This window comes from Euprymna scolopes, chromosome 42 (assembly GCF_053919585.1).
Source record: "Euprymna scolopes isolate OS-2025 chromosome 42, ASM5391958v1, whole genome shotgun sequence".
In the NCBI taxonomy this organism is placed as follows: Eukaryota; Metazoa; Mollusca; class Cephalopoda; order Sepiida; family Sepiolidae; genus Euprymna; species Euprymna scolopes.
In genome coordinates, this window is record NC_136523.1 from 54500195 (window position 1) to 54521136 (window position 20942).

The following is a 20942-nucleotide window of genomic DNA, read 5'->3' on the forward strand; positions in this document are numbered from 1 at the left end:
CCTTAGTTGCTTGACACCGGTAGTCACCGGTAGTCACTCGTAACGTCTTGAAGTCAGTGTAATATTTCTTTTTTTATTAAAATGCCTTCACGGTGCATCGTTCCAACTTGCCGAGGAAATTATCGTAAAGGACCAAAAAGTGACAGTATTTTCATTTCCGAAAGATAAAGAATTATAATGCAGTAAAAAAAAATATTTTACACTATCTCCATTCAGCAAAGTAAGTTTTAACGTGCCCCCCTGTATTTAACACGATGTAACTATAATTTAATTCAAGATTATCATCCTAAATTTGTTACCATTCAAAAGAAGAAGCTTCAAATAAATTGCTAATATTAAAAATATGTTTTTACAGCATACAAAACTAATGAAAATGCGAGACAACATCGACTCTTTAAAACACGTTCTTTTGAAGAGACAATTTTTTTAATCTGTTGCTGTTGATACACATGTTTTAAAAATCTAGCAAAAATTAATTTTCCTGAAATTTTTCAATATTTAAAAAAAAATTATGCCGGCTGATAAAATTTGTAAACTTTTTTTTAAAGCTAGAAAGATAAAATTTAAAAATACTTATATATATATATATATATATATATATATATATATATATATATATATATATATATATATATATATATGAAACTAAACTAAAAAAACGCGCGTTCACTCGTGGTCTTTCAATTCATCATTAACGTAATTGGGTTTGTATTACTGTACACATAGATTCGAAAAAGTTGTCAAAAAACACATATATAACAAATAAATGTTATCAAAGGCAAGATAAGTTACTTTTCTACCAAATATTTTTCGTGTTTTTATTCAATGTAACATGTTTATTCAGCTCGAAAAACATACAGTGTTTACCGATGTATTCGAAAATTCAAGATGGCATCTGATTCTCTCTTTAACACGGTAAGTTTGGGATAAGGTGTTATAAATAAAAAACTATACAAAATACTATTAAAAACCCGCCGAATATATGTCAACCTATGTCACGGTAACATATATTGAGCGAGTTTTTAACAGAATTTTATCCGGTTTTGTATTTATAACACCTTTTCCCAAACTTACCGTGTTAAAGAGAGAATCAAACGCCATCTGGAATTTTCGAATACATCGGTAAACACTGTATGTTTTTCGAGCTGAATAAACATGTTACAGTGAATAAAAACACGAAAAATATATCCAGTTTGGTAGAAAAGTAACGTATCTTGCCTTTGATAACCTTTATTTGTTATATATTTGTTTTTTGACAACTTTTTCGAATCTATGTGTACAGTAATACAAACCCACGTATTTTAACAAACTGAAAATATGGATATAAAAAAATGATTTTGCATGCAATTTTTGTTATGTGGTGAAATAATCTTAAATAAGAAACATGATTTTTTCTTTAGGTTAATTATTTTTTTTACTGTGCAATATTTCATGAATTTATTAAAAATATTGTTTTTGATTTTGAAAAAATATTGTGGTTCATTTTGATTAAAAAATATTCATTTTGATTAAAAAATATTAATTTGGATTTAAAAAAAAATATTGTTCATTTTGATTAAAAAATATTCATTTTGATTTAAAAAAAATATTGTTTATTTTGATTAAAAAATATTCATTTTGATTTTAAAAAAATTCATTTTGATTAAAAAAAAATCATTTTGATTTAAAAAATATTGTTCATTTTGATTAAAAATTTTAATTTTAATATTTGTTTATTGTCTTAACTCATATCAAATGTTTTGCTTGTGTTCTGCTTCAAATATTCATAATCTTACATGCATAATTTTCATTTAATTATATTAAATAAACTTCAAGTTTATTTCAAATCAAATCGTGTTCCTTCACTTTTTTAAAATGTAATTTATAAGTAATTAAAGAACGCATTCTAATCTTTAAAATCTATAATACAACGAAATATTCAATTGCTTATAATATACTTAAACAAACAACTTGTGTTTTATTATTATTTTTTTATTATTAATATTAGATGAGTTTCAGTACAAATCATCGTGTTCTTTCTTTATTTCTTTATTTTAATCCAATTTTGAAGTTTTGTAACGCAGTCTGTAAAAATTACTGTTCATTATTGGCAGTCTAAGAGTTCCACATATCTTGCTTGTTGGGACCTCGGCGATGACGTCAGTTTGTCAGCTGGCCGGCCATCTTTATAACGAAGGCCACGATTCAGACATGCAGCAAGATTGTAATCAGTTTTTTGAGCAAAAATGTGGCTGGATTGAAAAAGTCGACCTTTGGAGCCTCTAAGAAACTCATCCGCAAAAGTTTGGTCTAAACATTTGAAATTTTATATATAGATTACCTGGGCATGAGTAAAACTTATATATATATATATATATATATATATATATATATATATATATATATATATATATATATATATATATATATATAAAATATATATACATATATATATGTGTGTGTTAATAAAAATCTTGTTAGACTTTTGTACAAATTTCATAAGCAAAAATCTCTTTTTTATTTTCCTTAATTTGAATAATCATTTGTAGATCTTTTCACAATATTATACTATCTACTATTTGCTTTGTGTTAGGTGGTGATGGGTAGGCCAAGAACAATGGATAAATGACAAAAAAGTATGTTTCACGAGTAATAACAAAACTTATCAATAGAGAATGCTTAGGAATTTGCTTTAAAGGAAGACGATTAGAAATAAAGACAGGGTTTAAATTATGGTGCGTCGAATGACAATATCAAAATGGCGGAGCAATGCAATTATAATTAAACAATAGAATGGAACGTGATTGGGGCTCAGACGAACGCTTATTCAGTTGAGGCTTGAACTTCGAGGTGGATAGTTGGATTTTTGAAGCAACCGCGAGCAGATAGTCGCTAGGAGGTTTCGAATGAAGATGGGAATTTTAACTGACGGCAAGTCACTGATACGGCCTCGTCAGAACGTACATGTGAAGCTTATCATGTAGAAATCCACATTCAGGATAAAACCTACATCGAATCGGCGTCTGTGTTTTTTTTATTTTTTTGTTTTGTTTTTATTTTTATATTTGTGGTTGCGTATGTAATCGTCGAATGTCACAAAGAAGCCAAGTACGTCCAAGGATGGAATACTGTTGTCGTATCTGGGAAGGATCTGCTAAAAACAGCCTACCCTGCCTTGACAGAGTACAAAATAGACTTCGTGGCTTAGTGGGGTGCCCTTTTCTCTACCCCGCAACCTCTCTCCCACAGGAGAGACGTTGCGAGCCTATCCTTGTTTTATCGTTATTTCCATGGCAGGTGCTCGTCTGAGTTCCAATCTCTGGTCCCCCCTCGCTAATCTTTCACGAAAAACACCCGTCTAGCTGAATACACTGTGAAAAATTTTCCCCACTCTATATCCGTGCCTAAATCAAAACGCGGATTCCATGAACAAAACTTCTTTCTTAGAACTACACGGCTGTGGAACTCTGTTTCGTCTGCCTGCTTCCCACCGGACTACAACTTGGGTGTCTTCAAGTCCAATGTTAACAAATTCTTAATGACCCCTCCCTTAAGTAAACACTTCATCAAATCTCCACACTAACGTAATGTACTTGCAATAACCCTTATCCCTGAGTGGCTTCCGGGCCTTGATAAGTGGTGATCACTGTGTAAAAAAAAAAAAAACTGGAACAACGAAGGTACGGTCATAAGAAGATGAGATGAACGAACAATCTACGACATACGCAAGGTTTGCTGTCGGCGGCATTTCACTGGGGTAACATGGTGTCACAAATGGTTTGCACTACTCCTGTATACGGTGTTCACATTTACTTTTTGTTATATTACTTTTCGGTTAATCATTTAGCACGCTGCCTCCGTTCAACATAAATTTTTTATATTGTAAAAATCGTATTAATACTATTATCATCTGTTAAGACTAAATTTTAGAATGATATTTGTTCTACGAAATGTTTTCTGAAGTTTGATCTCATACATATTAAGTAAGCCTGATGCACAAATCGGATAACATATTGTGAGTTTCAAGTCTAAGATAATTAAAGTGATCTAACTAATTCAATATTTGCTGACTATCAATCATTATTGACAATTCTGCGTAATAAGAAATGTATGTCTCTCAATATACCGTGCCTTTATGGCATTTAAAATCAATTATATTTGATTATATATCCATGCCAAGATATAATGCTAAATGTAATTTCCTGGGAAACAAAATTTCTATTGTGATTATTAGTAAGGGCGCCACCACAATGGCGATTTCAGTAAGGAATATACCAAATATATCGATGTACAGAATCTAAATTAATTAATTCTGTTCTGTGCCCGCGTGAAATATCGCATGGTCGCAATATATACTGTGTAACCGATGATTACTATTATTTTATCCAAATAGCTCTATCATTAATTATGATATGATATCCAGATATATACAGTTTCTATGTAGAACATTATTCAAAGCTGGATTATTGCACCACATTGACCCATCTGTGTCATTTGGATAAAATCCTACAGTTCAACTCGCATGACCTCTCACTATCGAGCCACCCAAGCGAATAGACGTTTGCCCACTTTGTTTATCTCGGAGGCAATCCGAGTACTGATCCCCATCTTAATGAATATTGAACGCAGAGGTTTCCACTGGCAACACGCGTTCAACGAGAGATTAGTTAATAATACACAACGTAATTATGCCCAAAAGCGCTAATCTTACTCTGATGTACAGGAGATGGTTATTAGCGACTCTATCTGCACTTCGTTTGAAATCAATATCAGATTTACCTTTATTCCTTCCTTCAGATTCTTCTTTATTCATCAATTGATTAACCAACGACCTTATATTTATTTCAGCTTACCGTATTATATTCTTCTAAATTTAGTCATATATCAATATTATTGCACCCTAGATTTGCATTGCCTTTTCCTTACGTCATGGATGTATTTACCGATTTAGACACACACAGACACACAAACACACATACACATACACAGAAATACACACCCACCCACACGCACACACACACCCACACATATATATATATATATATATATATATATATATATATATATATATATATATATATATATATATATATATTGTATACAGAAAGATGTTAGATGAGACAGACTCATCTAACAATTTTCTGTACATAAATTATAAATACAGTCTAATTTTTCCAGATTTTTCTTATAATTAAGAATTCTGTTGGATTTTTGTTTCCAAAAAAAATAATTACACACACACACACACACACACACACACACACATATATATATATATATATATATATATATATATATTGTAATCTTGTTAAATTTACTGATAAACTTTATTAGTTGTTTATTTCTTTTTAATACAGGGTAACCCCCCCCCCCGCTCAAACGGGCCCCAACTCTAATTAGGCCCAGTTACTTAGTGTTTTGTTCGAATGAAATGAAACGTTGGTCATAACTAATGTATTATATTAAAAACATCACATCAAAACACTAGTCTTTGCCCTTTTTTTCTCCGTTCTACAGCATATGTTCTAGATTGTCTCCATTTAGCTCCTTGCATTTCTTGAGGCGCAGCACGAAGTTGTCCATGACGTTTTTACAGACCGAATTGGTAATGGCTCTCATCTCCTCCCTGATGGTTTCCTAGAGTTCTGTGATGGTTCTGGATTTCGCCGCGTAGACTCTGTCCTTAAGATAGCCCCAAAGAAAAAAAATCTGTGGGGCTTATGTCCGGGCTATGGTGTGCCCACTCAAAATTAGTCTTGAGACTGATTACTCGGCCTCTCAAGTTCTCTTTCAGACAATGTCGAGAAAGTTTTGAGGTGTGAGAACTTGCTCAGTACTACTGGAACCAGAACTTTCTCATGAGCGACTGGTAGATGGTCTGGAGTTCACTCTTGAAGGTTTTGGGGACCTCCACATACCTGCCCCAGATTATTCGATTAAGATTGGTTCGATGATGCCTCTTGCCGAGATTACAGCCCACACCGTGCACTTAAGAGAGTGCATGGGCTTGGAAGCTACTTCATTGGGGCTGGAGGATTCCCAGAAGACATTTGTCTTGGAGTTCGCTTTTCCATCTAGACTGAAGGGGGCTTCACTTGGGGTCCAAAGGAGGTTTAGGAAACTAGGTGTCTCCTCGATAATCTCGATCTACTTGACTGACTTAGCCCTTCTCTGCTTCTTGTCTGAGGCTGTAAGGATCTGCAGCGTCTGTATTCTATGTTGGTAAACCCTTATATCGTTCACCAGCACTCTCCTGCAAGTCTCACAGGACACACCGAGGGACTGACTTCGCTGACGCACAAACCGTTTCGGACTCTGCTGAATAAACTCTCTCACTCTTTCAACCAGGTCGGTTGTTCGCTTTTGGAACGTCACGAGTGGCTTGGCCGGTTCTCTCTTGAAGCTTTGAGGTTCGCCATGGTCCGATACTTCTCGAAGTGGTCCACCAATTTCTGCATTCTGCTTTTGAATGGTGCCTTTTCACATTCAAACTGAGGCATGAAACTGTCCTGGGTGTTATTAAATGAGCCTGTCCTGTAGTAAAATATAACACAGATTATTCTTTGACCCAGCTTCCACTGGGGTCTTCGTGTACTAACGGTCGTTGATTCTGCCATGTCCTGTAAAATAAGGACAATCGGTGAATAAAGGATCCAACAATGTGTACACGGGGCCCGATTTTTTTGGTCACCCTGTATATGCTAGTATAAATAGTTACCGTATCATTCTACATGTTCTTTTTGGGGAACTGACATTATACACTGAAAAGTCTTGTTTTTAAATCTTCGAAACAGCTACATGATGTTTTCTATTTTAAAAAATAATTAAAGTTTTCTTTTTTCATCCTTATATTGTTTAATTCGTTTTTTATAATTATAGACTTTTCAAAAAAAAGCTTTTATATAATTATAGACTTTTCAGAAATCAGCGTTTTATATTTATAGACTTTTCAGAAATCAGCTTTTTATCATAATAGACTTTTCAGAAATCAGCTTTTTATAATTATAGACTTTTCAGAAATCAGTATTTTATCATTATAAACTTTTCAGAAATCAGCTTTATATAATTATAGACTTTTCAGATATCAGCGTTTTATAATTATATGCTTTTAAGACATCATCTTTTTTTATAATTATAGACTTTTCAGAAATCAGCTTTTTATAATCATATACATTTAAGAAATCAGCTTTTTATAATTATAGGCTTTTCAGACATCAGCTTTTTTATAATTATAGACTTTTCAGAAATCAGCTTTTTATAATCATAGACTTTTCAGAAATCAGCTTTTTATAATTATAGACTTTTCAGAAATCAGCTTTTTATAATTATAGACTTTTCAGAAATCAGCTTTATATAATTATAGGCTTTTCAGAAATCAGCTTTTTTATAATTATAGACTTTTCAGAAATCAGCTTTTTATCATTATAGACTTCTCAGAAATCAGCTTTATATAATTATAGACTTTTCAGAAATCAGCTTTTTATAATTATAGACTTTTCAGAAATCAGCGTTTTATAATTATAGACTTTTCAGAAATCAACATTTTATCATTATAGACTTCTCAGAAATCAGCTTTTTATAATTATAGACTTTTCAGAAATCAACATTTTATCATTATAGACTACTCAGAAATCAGCTTTTTATAATTATAGACTTTTCAGAAATCAGCTTTTTATAATAACAGACATTTCAAAAATCAGCTTTTTATAATAATAGACTTTTCAGAAATCAGCTTTTTATAATAATAGACTTCTCAGAAATCAGCTTTATATAATTATAGACTTTTCAGAAATCAGCTTTTTATAATTATAGACTTTTCAGAAATCAACATTGTATCATTATATACTTCTCAGAAATCAGCTTTATATAATTATAGACTTTTAAGAAATCAGCTTTATATAATTATAGACTTTTAAGAAATCAGCTTTTTATAATTAAAGACTTTTCAGAAATCAGCTTTTTATAATTATAGACATTTCAAAAATCAGCTTTTTATAATAATAGACTTTTCAGAAATCAGCTTTTTATAATAATAGACTTTTCAGAAATCAGCGTTTTATAATTATAGACTTTTCAGAAATCAGCTTTTTATAATTATAGACTTTTCAGAAATCAGCTTTTTATAATCAAAGACTTTTCAGAAATCAGCTTTATATAATTATAGACTTTTCAGAAATCAGCTTTTTATAATTATAGACTTTTCAGAAATCAGCTTTTTATAATGATAGGCTTTTCAGAAATCAGCTTTTTATAATCATAGACTTTTCAGAAATCAGCTTTTTACAATCATAGACTTTTCAGAAATCAGCTTTTTATAATCAAAGACTTTTCAGAAATCAGCTTTATATAATTATAGACTTTTCAGAAATCAGCTTTTTATAATTATAGACTTTTCAGAAATCAGCTTTTTATAATCATAGACTTTTCAGAAATCAGCTTTTTATAATCATAGACTTTTCAGAAATCAGCTTTTTATAATTATAGACTTTTCAGAAATCAGCTTTTTATAATTATAGACTTTTCAGAAATCAGCTTTTTATAATTATAAGCTTTTCAGAAATCAGCTTTTTATAATTATAGGCTTTTCAGAAATCAGCTTTTTATAATTATAGACTTTTCAGAAACCAGCTTTGTATAATTATAGACTTTTCAGAAATCAGCTTTTTATAATTATAGGCTTTTCAGACATCAGCTTTTTATAATTATAGACTTTTCAGAAATCTGCTTTTTATAATCATAGACTTTTCAAAAATCAGCTTTTTATAATTATAGACTTTTCAGAAATCAGCTTTTTATAATTATAGACTTTTCAAAAATCAACATTTTATCATTATAGACTTCTCAGAAATCGGCGTTGTATAATTATAGACTTTTCAGAAATCAGCTTTTTATAATTATAGACTTTTCAGAAATCAACATTTTTTCATTATATACTTCTCAGAAATCAGCTTTGTATAATTATAGACTTTTCAGAAATCAGCGTTTTATAATTATAGACTTTTCAGAAATCAACATTTTATCATTATATACTTCTCAGAAATCAGCGTTTTATAATTATAGACTTTTCAGAAATCAACATTTTATCATTATAGACTTTTCAGAAATCAACATTTTATCATTATAGACTTTTCAGAAATCAGCTTTATATAATTATAGACTTTTCAGAAATCAGCTTTATATAATTATAGTCTTTTCAGAAATCAACTTTATATAATTATAGATTTTTCAGAAATCAGCTTTTTATAATTATAGACTTTTCAGAAATCAGCTTTTTATAATTATAGACTTTTCAGAAATCAGCTTTGTATAATTATAGACTTTTCAGAAATCAGCTTTTTATAATTATAGACTTTTCAGAAATCAGCTTTTTATAATTATAGACTTTTCAGAAATCAGCTTTTTATAATTATAGACTTTTCAGAAATCAGCTTTTTATAATTATAGACTTTTCAGAAATCATCTAAGTATATTTCTATTTAACAATTTTAGTTAAGTTTTTTTTTTACTAATCTTATATTATTAAATTCTATTTGGTAATTCTAAACTTGTTACAATTGAATTATGTAAGTTCGTACACTTCGGTCGGTCAAATTTAGATTTCTTCCCTGGAATTGAAACTGCAATCTTTATATGAATATATGTATATATATATATATATATCCCTGAGTGGCTTCCGGGCCTTGATAAGTGGTGATCACTGTGTAAAAAAAAAAAAAAAAAAAAAAAAAAAAATATATATATATATATATATATATATATATATATATATATATATATATATATATATATATATATATATATACATTAATGCTTGTACGATTAAGCTGAACCCGGAAGTCAAGATATCGGACATGTGGGGATAATCGAAAACGGTAAAGGAATAAGAAAAAAATGTGTGCATTTTTGCTGATGCCAAAAATAAAGAAGTTTTTTTTTCTTTTAGTAAAACAGTTTAGTTTTAAAAAAATCTTAACTGCTACTATTTATAAATCATAATGTTAATTTCTTTTAAATATCAAGTAAAAAAAATATCTACCTATACATGACTATATCGGCACAAATATTTATTAAAAATTGGATACTAAATCGGTAATTGTACCGTAATCGGGGAAAAATGGTATCAGCCGATTATATATATATATATATATATATATATATATATATATATATATATATATATATATATACATTTATATGCATATATATATATAAATATACATTTATATATATGTATATATATGTATATATATATATATATATATATATATATATATATATATATATATATATATACACATTAATTACTATAGTTTATTTTCAATGGTTATGTAACTAATACTTCTAGAGGGGTTTCTATATACTATTGAAATATCTCTTTGGATTAGAAATAAGTATATATATATTATGTATATATATATATATATATATATATATATATATATATATATATATATATATATATATATACATATATATTAAATATAATGTGCGGAAATCTCTCGAGAGCTCTTTCAGCTATCATCTCATCAGGAGAAAATCATTAGCGCAAAAATAATGCTATGTCGAAAGTAAAGAGTTTTGATGGGGAACTATTGAATGTGCCAAAAATACGAGGACAATAAAATAAATTTATTAATGTTTAAAAAACGATTAAAATATTGGCACAACGAGGGGAAAAATCGGAGAAAAGATTCCAAGATTATTTGTTTTTCTCCTCCTTGTGGCCATATTTTAATCGTTTTTTAAACTTTGATAAACTTTATTTTAGTGACTCCGTATTTTTTGCACATTCAATAGTTTCCTATCAGAAGACTTTACTTTCGACATAGTATTATTATTTTACGCTATCGATTTTCTCCTGGTGAGATGATAGCTGAAATTCTGTACCTCTTCACATTTTTAAAATATATACATATATATATATATATATATATATATATATATATATATATATTTATTTATTTAAATAAAGTTTTAAATATAATGGGCGGAAGTCACTCGAGAGCTCTTTCAGCTATCATCTCATCAGGAGAAAATCGATAGCGTAAAAATAATACTATGTCGAATGTAAAGAGTTCTGATGGAGAACTATTGGATGTGCCAAAAATTACGGGGGCACTAAAATAAAGTTTATTAACGTTTAAAAAAAATAAACAAAAAATATGGCAGAACGAGGGAGGAAAAACAGGAGAAAAGATTCACAATGCCCAAAGAGAAACAATGCGTTAGTGGTTTCTTTCTGCCGGCACAAAGAAGGTTCCGCACCGCAATAGAGACGGGCTCCAAAATCTTTAAATGGTTTCTAGAGTCCGCTCCATGTAGCACCCCGAACCACTCAATTTTATAGCTATCGGCACAGCACGGGTTGTCAACCAAATGCTGTCCAATAGCAGAGTCCAAGGCTGCAGAAGGAGGAAGACTACCAGCCCCCATCCTCCCTTGTCTGATCTTCGATGGAACATGCTGGTTTATACGAGTCAAAAGATGCAAGGATGTTCGCCCAACATAACCAGCATCGCACTGGCATTTGAACACTTTCTGCCTTTGAAGTTTTGTTCTCTCAACTGAGACATAATGTTTCTATTTCCCCGGAAAGAATTTCTGGGATGAAATCTAGTTTAGTTGCCTTAGCTCACCGATACAGTAACACACCTGGTTATTATAGCGACTTTGTCTGGAACGCAATTTTAAACTATGAAAGCATTAAAATCCAATGCCAATATTTATATGTGCAAACCAGACAAAGGTGCAGGAGTGGTGATTATGGACAAATATGACAACGTTGACAAAATGACAGTTATTCTCAATGATGTTTCGAAATTCCGTAAACTCGGTCCTGTCGAGTTGACGGATAATACTTGCAAGAACGAGGCAAAAATGCAAAGACGTCTACTTGCATTATTTAAAAAGAAAGTTTTTTGCAAGGATGACTATGACAGGATTAGACCCTCTGGTTAACAAAGTCCTAGAATGTATGCTCTCCCCAAAATCTACAAGCAAGGTGTTCCACTGAGACCTATTTTATCAATGGTTGGTTCGGCACAACATTCTTTGGCTCAGTGGTTTGTGGAAATTCTGCAACCTGTGCGCGAGTTATATACCACGCACTGTATCCCTGATTTATTTCAGTTTGTTGATTATTATGTAGGCTGGATTCTAATGCAGATACATCTTTTATGTGGTCATTTGATGTCTCTAGTCTCTTTACTAACATACCGTTGGATGAGATTATACGTATATGTACCGACGCGCTTTACGATGATCGCCTGACTGCTCCACGTTTTTCTAAAGAGATTCTTATTGAACTCATTTTAATTTTTAATGTGCAAAAAAAATAACGTTATTATATCGAAATTATTATTTAACATGGGAAGAGTGGGGTTTAAAATAACTTAAACGTAATACAGAAATGAACGATGTAAAAAAAGCAGACAGTATTAAGAAGTGTTTATTTTGATAATTTAAACGCGAAAAAAGAACAATTGGGACGCAGAAAAGTTTACGTTATTATTTCGAAATTATTATTTCGAAATTATTATTTAACATGGGAAGAGTGGGGGTTAAAATAAACAAAAAACAAAATAACATTTGGGACGCTGAAATATTAACGTTATTATTTCGAAATTATTAACATGGGAAGAGTGGGGTTTAAAATAATTTAAACGTAATATAGAAATGAACGATATAAAGAATAGATATATCAAAATTGGAATTTAACTACAATAAGTAATATGGTATCTGTTCAGTGCACATTTACCTATAAGTATGGCCAACAACTTATAATTAAGTAACTATATTTTTTTTAAATAATCAATTATAATAAACAGGACGACTCAGAGAAATATATCTATATTCTTTTTTCATTTTTATATACTTTCATAGAAATGTTTCTGTTATGTCAAAAAAACTATTTTCTTTACGTCACAGGTGTCACCCTCATGCATGAATTCCAAAGCTAATACAACATACTGACCCAACGGGTCACGGGTAGTCTAGTATATATATATATATATATATATATATATATATATATATATATATATATATATATATATATAACGAAATTGTACTTCGTGTACTAAAAATTACAATTTTTTTATTCGATACAATGGGCACAGTTTGACAATGAAAATATATTTATTCCATGGAATATTTATCTCTTATCGTCCAAGGGAATTTATATAGTAAAATAAAATTCATAGGATTACTATAATGTAGCTTGTTGGCACAGACGTTTTAAACTTCAACATATGAGAAAATTAATCTTTTTCTAACAAAATAACATAAAAGTAAAAGGTCAAATGTACATTTCACATGAAGTCCACGTATGCAGATGAAAGGTGAAAATGTAAGACCATATCCTTAAACTAGATGAGTTGAAAAAAAAAGTATAATCAATAATCGTTGTTGAAAACCATCTCTAAACTTTAAGAAATTGGATCTTATTCATCCATAAATGCAGGAAAAGTTCTACAGAGCAGAATATGTTTTAATATTATGTATGCACATTCACGTATGTAGACCCAACACGTTGTAACATATTACGTAGCAAAAATATGGAAAAGTCATAACGACTGGTTTAAACGTTCTTTTTATAGGATTTTTTTTTATTTTACACTTCCGCTGACGTCATTTCGCATTTCTCATATGTTTACATACGCACTTTGTTACATTAACAATTTTAAAAGAACATTTGTTTTAGGATAAGAACAATACAACTTGTCGTAGTCGCAAGAAGGGAAGCAGATTTTCATGGCGTCGCTAGAATTTTCAAAGAGAAAAAATTTGGAAACGCATTGCCTGATCGTATGAGGTTGGGTAACATATTGAAAATTGAGAACAACTATTGCTAGTCACTGAGTGTAAAAAAACGAGCTGTGAGTAACTAAGATGTGTGAAAGTGCGGATAGAAAGATAAAACTGTCGTCGCTGAGAATTAAAGAAAATGAGTGCAAGGAAATTAGATAGAAGTCGAATTACACAATCGAAGATATATTGCAGAAAACACACCTTAGGTATTGGCGGATTATCTCAGCGAGAAAAGTATTATTATTATTATTATTATTATTATTATTATTATTATTATTATTATTGTGTAAATAGAATTAACTTTGTTTTAAAGGAAAAATGCAATTCAAGGACAAACATGGTTTAATGATGTTTTAGGGATTTAACTTGACTAGATCTTATAAAAATAACAGGATATAAGCACAAAAGATAAGTTTGGAATTATTTGAATACGGGAAAAGCAAGGGCACAACTCTTTGAGGATCGTTCAGCCATCGAGGCATTCCAATTAAAAGAGTGTAATATGTAATTCATTAGCAGACATCGTGCGCAACATCTGAACAACAAAGAAGTCGCAAAAAATTAGTGTAAATATGGAAAAACAATTTAGTTGTCTGTGTTGTCGGGGTAGAAAATGATTTACATTGTCAAAAACTCGTCTGGGATAATACAGCGATGGCAGTGATTGAAAAGGCATGCCCTTCTCTTTTCTGGGTAAGCGATCAATGATGCTTTTCGTATATATGAATAATCCAAGCGATAAAAGATGTACATATCCGCTTGTCAAATAGACGAGTAGTTAGATTTTTAGTGAATAAAAGATTACTGGACGGAATATCTTGTCTTGTTTTCATTAGAATTTATTTAATTAAGAAGCGAACAATTTATGCGACCAAAGCGATTTACCAAATCATACAGAAAGTGACTCAGCCGACAAACACTGAAAACATTGGCGGGGGGGCATTTACAAATTACATTGAGATTCCATATCCAGAAACAATGGGGTATCTCATCAAAAAGCGTGCACCCTAACCAACTACATGTCTCACTCAGTCAACAATATTATCTTGGACTGCGTTACCTACGAAGAACAAGCGATGTACTGAACGCTACATACATAAAGCCTCAAAGTGAGATAGTTTCTAGATACTTACTTGCTACTCGCCGGCAAGAATCATGCGAAACATTGGGACATTTATAAAGAGCCTTTTCACACTGGGCAAAGATTGCAAGTTCTGTCCAATGACAACATTAGAAGCCTAAGAGCAACACATATCGGATGCCTTCATTAATGACACGTAATACGCAGGTGACAACGTCTTCTTAAGAATAAGTCCCTTACATTTAGAGCAGCTTACCGGCAAGCCTATACCTTCGAATCTCTATACAGCAGACTTGTTCTTATATACAGCCAGACACCGTGAGCGCCGCGCTAAACTCACCTGTTTCTAGTGCCCATCTACTCATGAGTATAGTCTGACGAAGCTTCAAGGACACTCGGTCATTGCTGTTAAAAAAAAGGGGCCTTGCAATTTTTGCGGCTTATTCAACCACCTAATATTTTCATGCCCTACCAGAGATACTTGTCATGGATGTGGAAAATTGGTCATGTTTTAGAGGGTTGCAAATCTTCTAAATCCTTACACAAAGCTACCCATCAAAATACATCTGCAACTTTAGCCGCCTCTTCTGACTGTCTTTCAAAAACTATTATAAAAGTGAAAATAAACGAAATATATATGAATGATGTGCCCTGTTGAAGCTTAGAAAATTTTATCCCAGTAATCTTGGATAAAAAACAAAAACAACAAATAGTATTATGTCCCCTCTGCTAGCAAGGAAAAAATGGCAAACGCGTCATCGTCTACACAAGTAAGTTGCTAATGTTTTGCGGACTTACTATTTAATTTAATTTGCTATAAAACTACTAAATTGCCCGTAATGTAAAATTTCTGTTGTGGAATTATAAGGGGACACGATTTTATGCAGCAACACGACATATTTGAAATGCCGTTTGACGGTTTGATTCCAGCGTTACAAATTGTTGGATTGGCGCAACGATAATCCAGTACCCGTCACTTTTGGAAAACTTAACTGAACACTGAAAACCTATAGCAGAGAGAAGAAGACGTTTTTATAATAATAATAAAAATAATAATAACAAAAAGTTCATTCACTTTGAGATAAAAAAGGCTACTCGAGGAGGGAATAATTGAGCCTAGCAAATCACCATGGACGGGTCAGGTAGTTATAACCCCTTCTGAAAATCATAAAGAGAATAGTTATAGATTTCTCTCATACCATAAATATTTTTTTCGTTTGGACGCCCTCTAACAAGCCAGGATTGATGAAATGATATGCGGAATAGCCAAGTATCGTAAGCTTAGCATCCTGGACTTGAAAAGCACCTACCAGCAAATCACCATTAGAACAAGAGACACACTATACACAGCTTTCTAGGCGAACATCGACTATATTAATTTTGCAGCATTCCTTTTATGGCTGGTGTAGCCAGCTTACAAAGGATTATCGGCCTAAGCATAACGGATGAGAAACTGAAAGGAACATTTGCGTACATTAACAAAGTCACAGTATGTGGGCATAATAAAAAGGAACGCGGTAAAAATCTCCAAAGGTTCATGTGCGCTGGCGAGAAATAAAACCTTACCCTAAATTACACCATGTGCTCGTTTGAACTGGACAAAATAAACCTACTGGCCAAGGCATAGGTAAATGTGTTATGACACGAGACGCAGATCGATTGAAAACTTTAATCCAGATTCCTGTCCCCACATCCGACCTTCCCTTCGATGTAGGGTGGCATGTTTGCTCACTACTCTCAATAGACTGCATCGTCCTCAGAAAAGATAACCTATTAACAGATATAGAGACGTTTCTTCTGTCCCGTTGAGGGACTGAAAAAGGATATTGCGAAATCAGTAATTATAAAAGTAGCTCAAAATATTTGTCTGTTTTTTGTTTTTTTTAACACATGCGTCTGACTGTACTACTGTTGTTTCTGTTAGATAAGCTGATCGCTCTGTAGCGTTTCTGCAATGATCCTCTAACAGGCTGGACGACGACACGCCGAGATTGAAAAGAAAGTCTACACCATTTTCGAGGCATCAAGAAAATGGCGACACTACTTGATCGGACGCAACTTTAAAGTTATTACTGACCAAAAAGCAGTTGATTCTATGTTCAAATCTAAGAATACACGCAAAATGAAGAACGAGAAAATAGCGACGTGGACAATTGAACTTGTTCCTCCTAAAACGTCAGCTACTGATCTGGCAAAGAGAACTTAAGAGCTGATACACTGTTAAGTGTATGTTGTGCGGCATCAATTGGTAACGAACTCCGAACGCTACATAACAACATGTGTCATCCGGACATTACTCGAATGGTTCATGCTGTGAGGTGTAGAAACTTGCCTTTTGCAGTGGAGAATTTAAAAATTCCTGTTAAATGTGTGCTGAAATGAATGTCACTTTTAGAAACCCTAAATTGGCGTTTTAATAAAATCAACACAAATATTTGAAAAACGAAATCTTGATTTTAAAGGACTGCTACCAAGCAAAACCAAGCAAAACAAGAACCGATATATATATATATATATATATATATATATATATATATATATATATATATATATATATATATATATATATTCTGTTGTCGATTAATGTATTCACGGTTTCCGTTTTGCCTTCTCTTGCTCAGACATGTCGGTTACTGCAATTATATAGTGGATCTGCTATATATTCGCCATCTTTGGAGTCCCTGCCTATATACATCTTGAACTTTGTCTTCTTTCGTATCAGATCGGCTTTGATAATTTCTACATGAAGAAGAGTAGCTACAAGCCCGACAATTCCTTATAATTCTAGGGTAACGGCAAATGCGAAAGATTTAACGTCATCATTTGGAAGACTGATCAATGGGCTGCATCAAATAATGTATGTCCGATTGACAATTGGAAAGAAATATATATATCCTATCGTATTATGCGCCATTAGATCCATAGTGTGTACTGCCACGAATGCCACCACACACAAAAGGTGTATACCATTTCGACGAGGGAGCTTGGCGGGAGTTTCGCTTCCATCTTGGTTCTCTCGACCCGGTACAAAACAAAGCAGATTCGTAAACACATCATATATATATATATATATATATATATATATATATATATATATATATATATATACATATATATATAATGATAAATTATCACACAAACACACCCACGTATATATATATATATATATATATATATATATATATATATATATATATATATATACATACGAGCTAACAGTTAATAAAACATGTTAAACCACACTTTCAAATAGGTTAAAAACATATTTTATCTGAAAAGGAAACACTAGATAGGTGGATTGTCCTTAATCCGCGGAGTTTCGAAGAAATACTTTCCTTCTCATCAGAGGATAGGAATAAGCAATATGCGGGATCGGATTTTGCATGCAAAAGTATTTGATGAAACAACGAGTAAGTAAAAGATCTTACTTGAAAAAAAGGTGAAGCAGAGGGAATATGGTGAAGAGAAAGGTGATTACACGTGAATGGGTAGTTTGGTGGAAGATAAGTAATCCAGTGATGGTAAAATCCGAGTATATTACTTCACATATATATATAAATATATATATATATATATATATATATATATATATATATATATATATATATATATATATATATCCCTCCATGCGTATATGTATGGATATTTTGCAAAAGATGTATTGGTTTTGAAATGTAAACATGCAAAAAAATTTGACACGGAAGTAACCTCCCCTCCAAACGTCCTGTTAATATTTTTGTGTGTGTGTGCGTGTGTTATCAATATTCTATTTTCTAGTTATAAGCGAATATCAAGACTTTAATAATGCTATTTGTTTTTTTTTTGTTGCATTTTTCATTTCTGTTCACGATTTGATTTAATTTTATATTTTTTTCCTGATTTCCTAGACGTCACAGCTGAGACTTATCAAAAAGATCTTTTCTTTTAAGCGCTGAATAAACTGTTTTCAAACGCGTTAAAACAAAAAACAAATATTCTAGTAGGTTTCACATAAAATTACTTTGCTACGGAAACATTAATTTCTCATATATTAGTTATTTTTACCACTTTTATATTTTGCGGGGTATATTTTTTATCTAGAAGATTTTCTAGAAGTACATTGAAACAAAAATGCGTGCAGTATATGGAGAAGATAAACACGTGTCGACTTATCCACTGACACGTGGATAATTACATTTTAACAATAATATATATACCGCTCCCCGTGTGCGGGTACCAAATTGGTTAAAGGGAAAATTTTTCCCAGCTCGCATTTAGGTAAAACATTCGCTTTCGTAAATAATTGAATTAATTCAAAACATATCGCTAAAACCAAAACAAACAACATTTATGTATATATATATATATATATATATATATATATATATATATATATATATATATATATATGTGTGTGTGTGTGTGTGTGTGTGTGGGTGTGTGTGTGTATTACAATGGAAGAACGCGAGCACGAATAGAAAGATGGTTAAGCTTAAAAAAGGAGTAGTTGTTAAATCTAGAAAAGAAAAGGACAAGATATTCTAGTAAAACTTATATTATATTTAAAACTTTAAATATTGCAGCAGTAAGGATTGATTATATAATGTTATAAATTGAATTATAAAAAAAGATTCTTAATGCTTCAATATATTAAGTTATAAATGTATTATACATTTTAATAGACTATATTGCCCTTATTGTCTCCAATAAACCTTAACCATATTACTTTTCATGCTCACATTTTTCTATTTCACTCAATGATTTTTCGAGTCTCCCAATACATTCACTTGTTCTTTGTTTAATAGTAGTCTTATTTTTGCCCCATAAACACAAATGTAATAACAATGTAAGGCACTCGTCTGCTTTCAATAAAATCCCGCAATTATCTCCCTTTCATGCTTTCACATTCTCTGATTCACACTTCTATTTTCGTGAATGTGTAGTAACAATAAACGCTGAAGCGAAGTTGTTGCTATGGAAACCAGACATAAATTGTCGCTCACAACCTTACATATTTTTACGATTTTGAACACCAGAATATTCATCATTACTTTCATTTTACTGAACGAAAATTGAATTTTTCCACAATATAACTGAGAATGGTGATCTATAAACTGTAATAAATGTTTGACATTTGGTCGAAAAAAAGGTGAACGGTGAAGCTTTAAAACAGTTCAAAATGAGTAAAACTGCCACTTAGCCATATATTCAAACACTGCCGTGTTTGATATATATATATATATATATATATATATATATATATATATATAAACATATATATATATATATATACACCCCACTCACACACACGCATATATATATATATATATATATATATATATATATATATATATATATATCGAATATAGAGCGTTCTATTATCAGTATAGTATTTTGCATTGATCGATCAAGCTTATAAATTCTGTATCCGTAGCCTTTTTTATGAATACACCTTTTGTTATAAAAGTCTCTAAGAATCATATAATACCAAATGCCATATAACAGAAAAATACTTATGTACACTATTATTTTCAACACTCTCCTCTGCTTAAGAAAACATTGATCTTCCAAGTTCCACCTAATTACTGTGCCGATTCAAACCACCTATGATCTCAGTTGAAAAAAAAACTATCGTATGTTGGGTGGCTCTGGTTACCTTTTTTATCTTTCGTGCGCATGTGTCTTATCTCTGATGTGTTTAAGATACAGGAAAAGCTTATCACCAGGACATTGAAGAAAACACGACCTCAGAGATAACTAAGACTATCAGTACATGATCTAATGACATGCATAATCCTGATAACCGCAACGTAGTGATGGATTATGTTGACACCAACATCAGAGCAGCTTGCGCTTCCAACTAACAATTTCCGCAGTCAAATTTGTCACACTGCCATTAAAATTCACTACTCAAATTAGACACAATGCTGCTAAAACCTCACTACTCCAAAGTTGGACTTTCTGCTATCCAAACTCTTAACCCCGAAACTTGACACAATGCTGCCGAAACACTCAGTGCACAAAAAACGGCCCTATATTGTCAAAATCATAACTCCAAACAGGACACACTGCTGATAAAAGTTGCTTCTCCAAC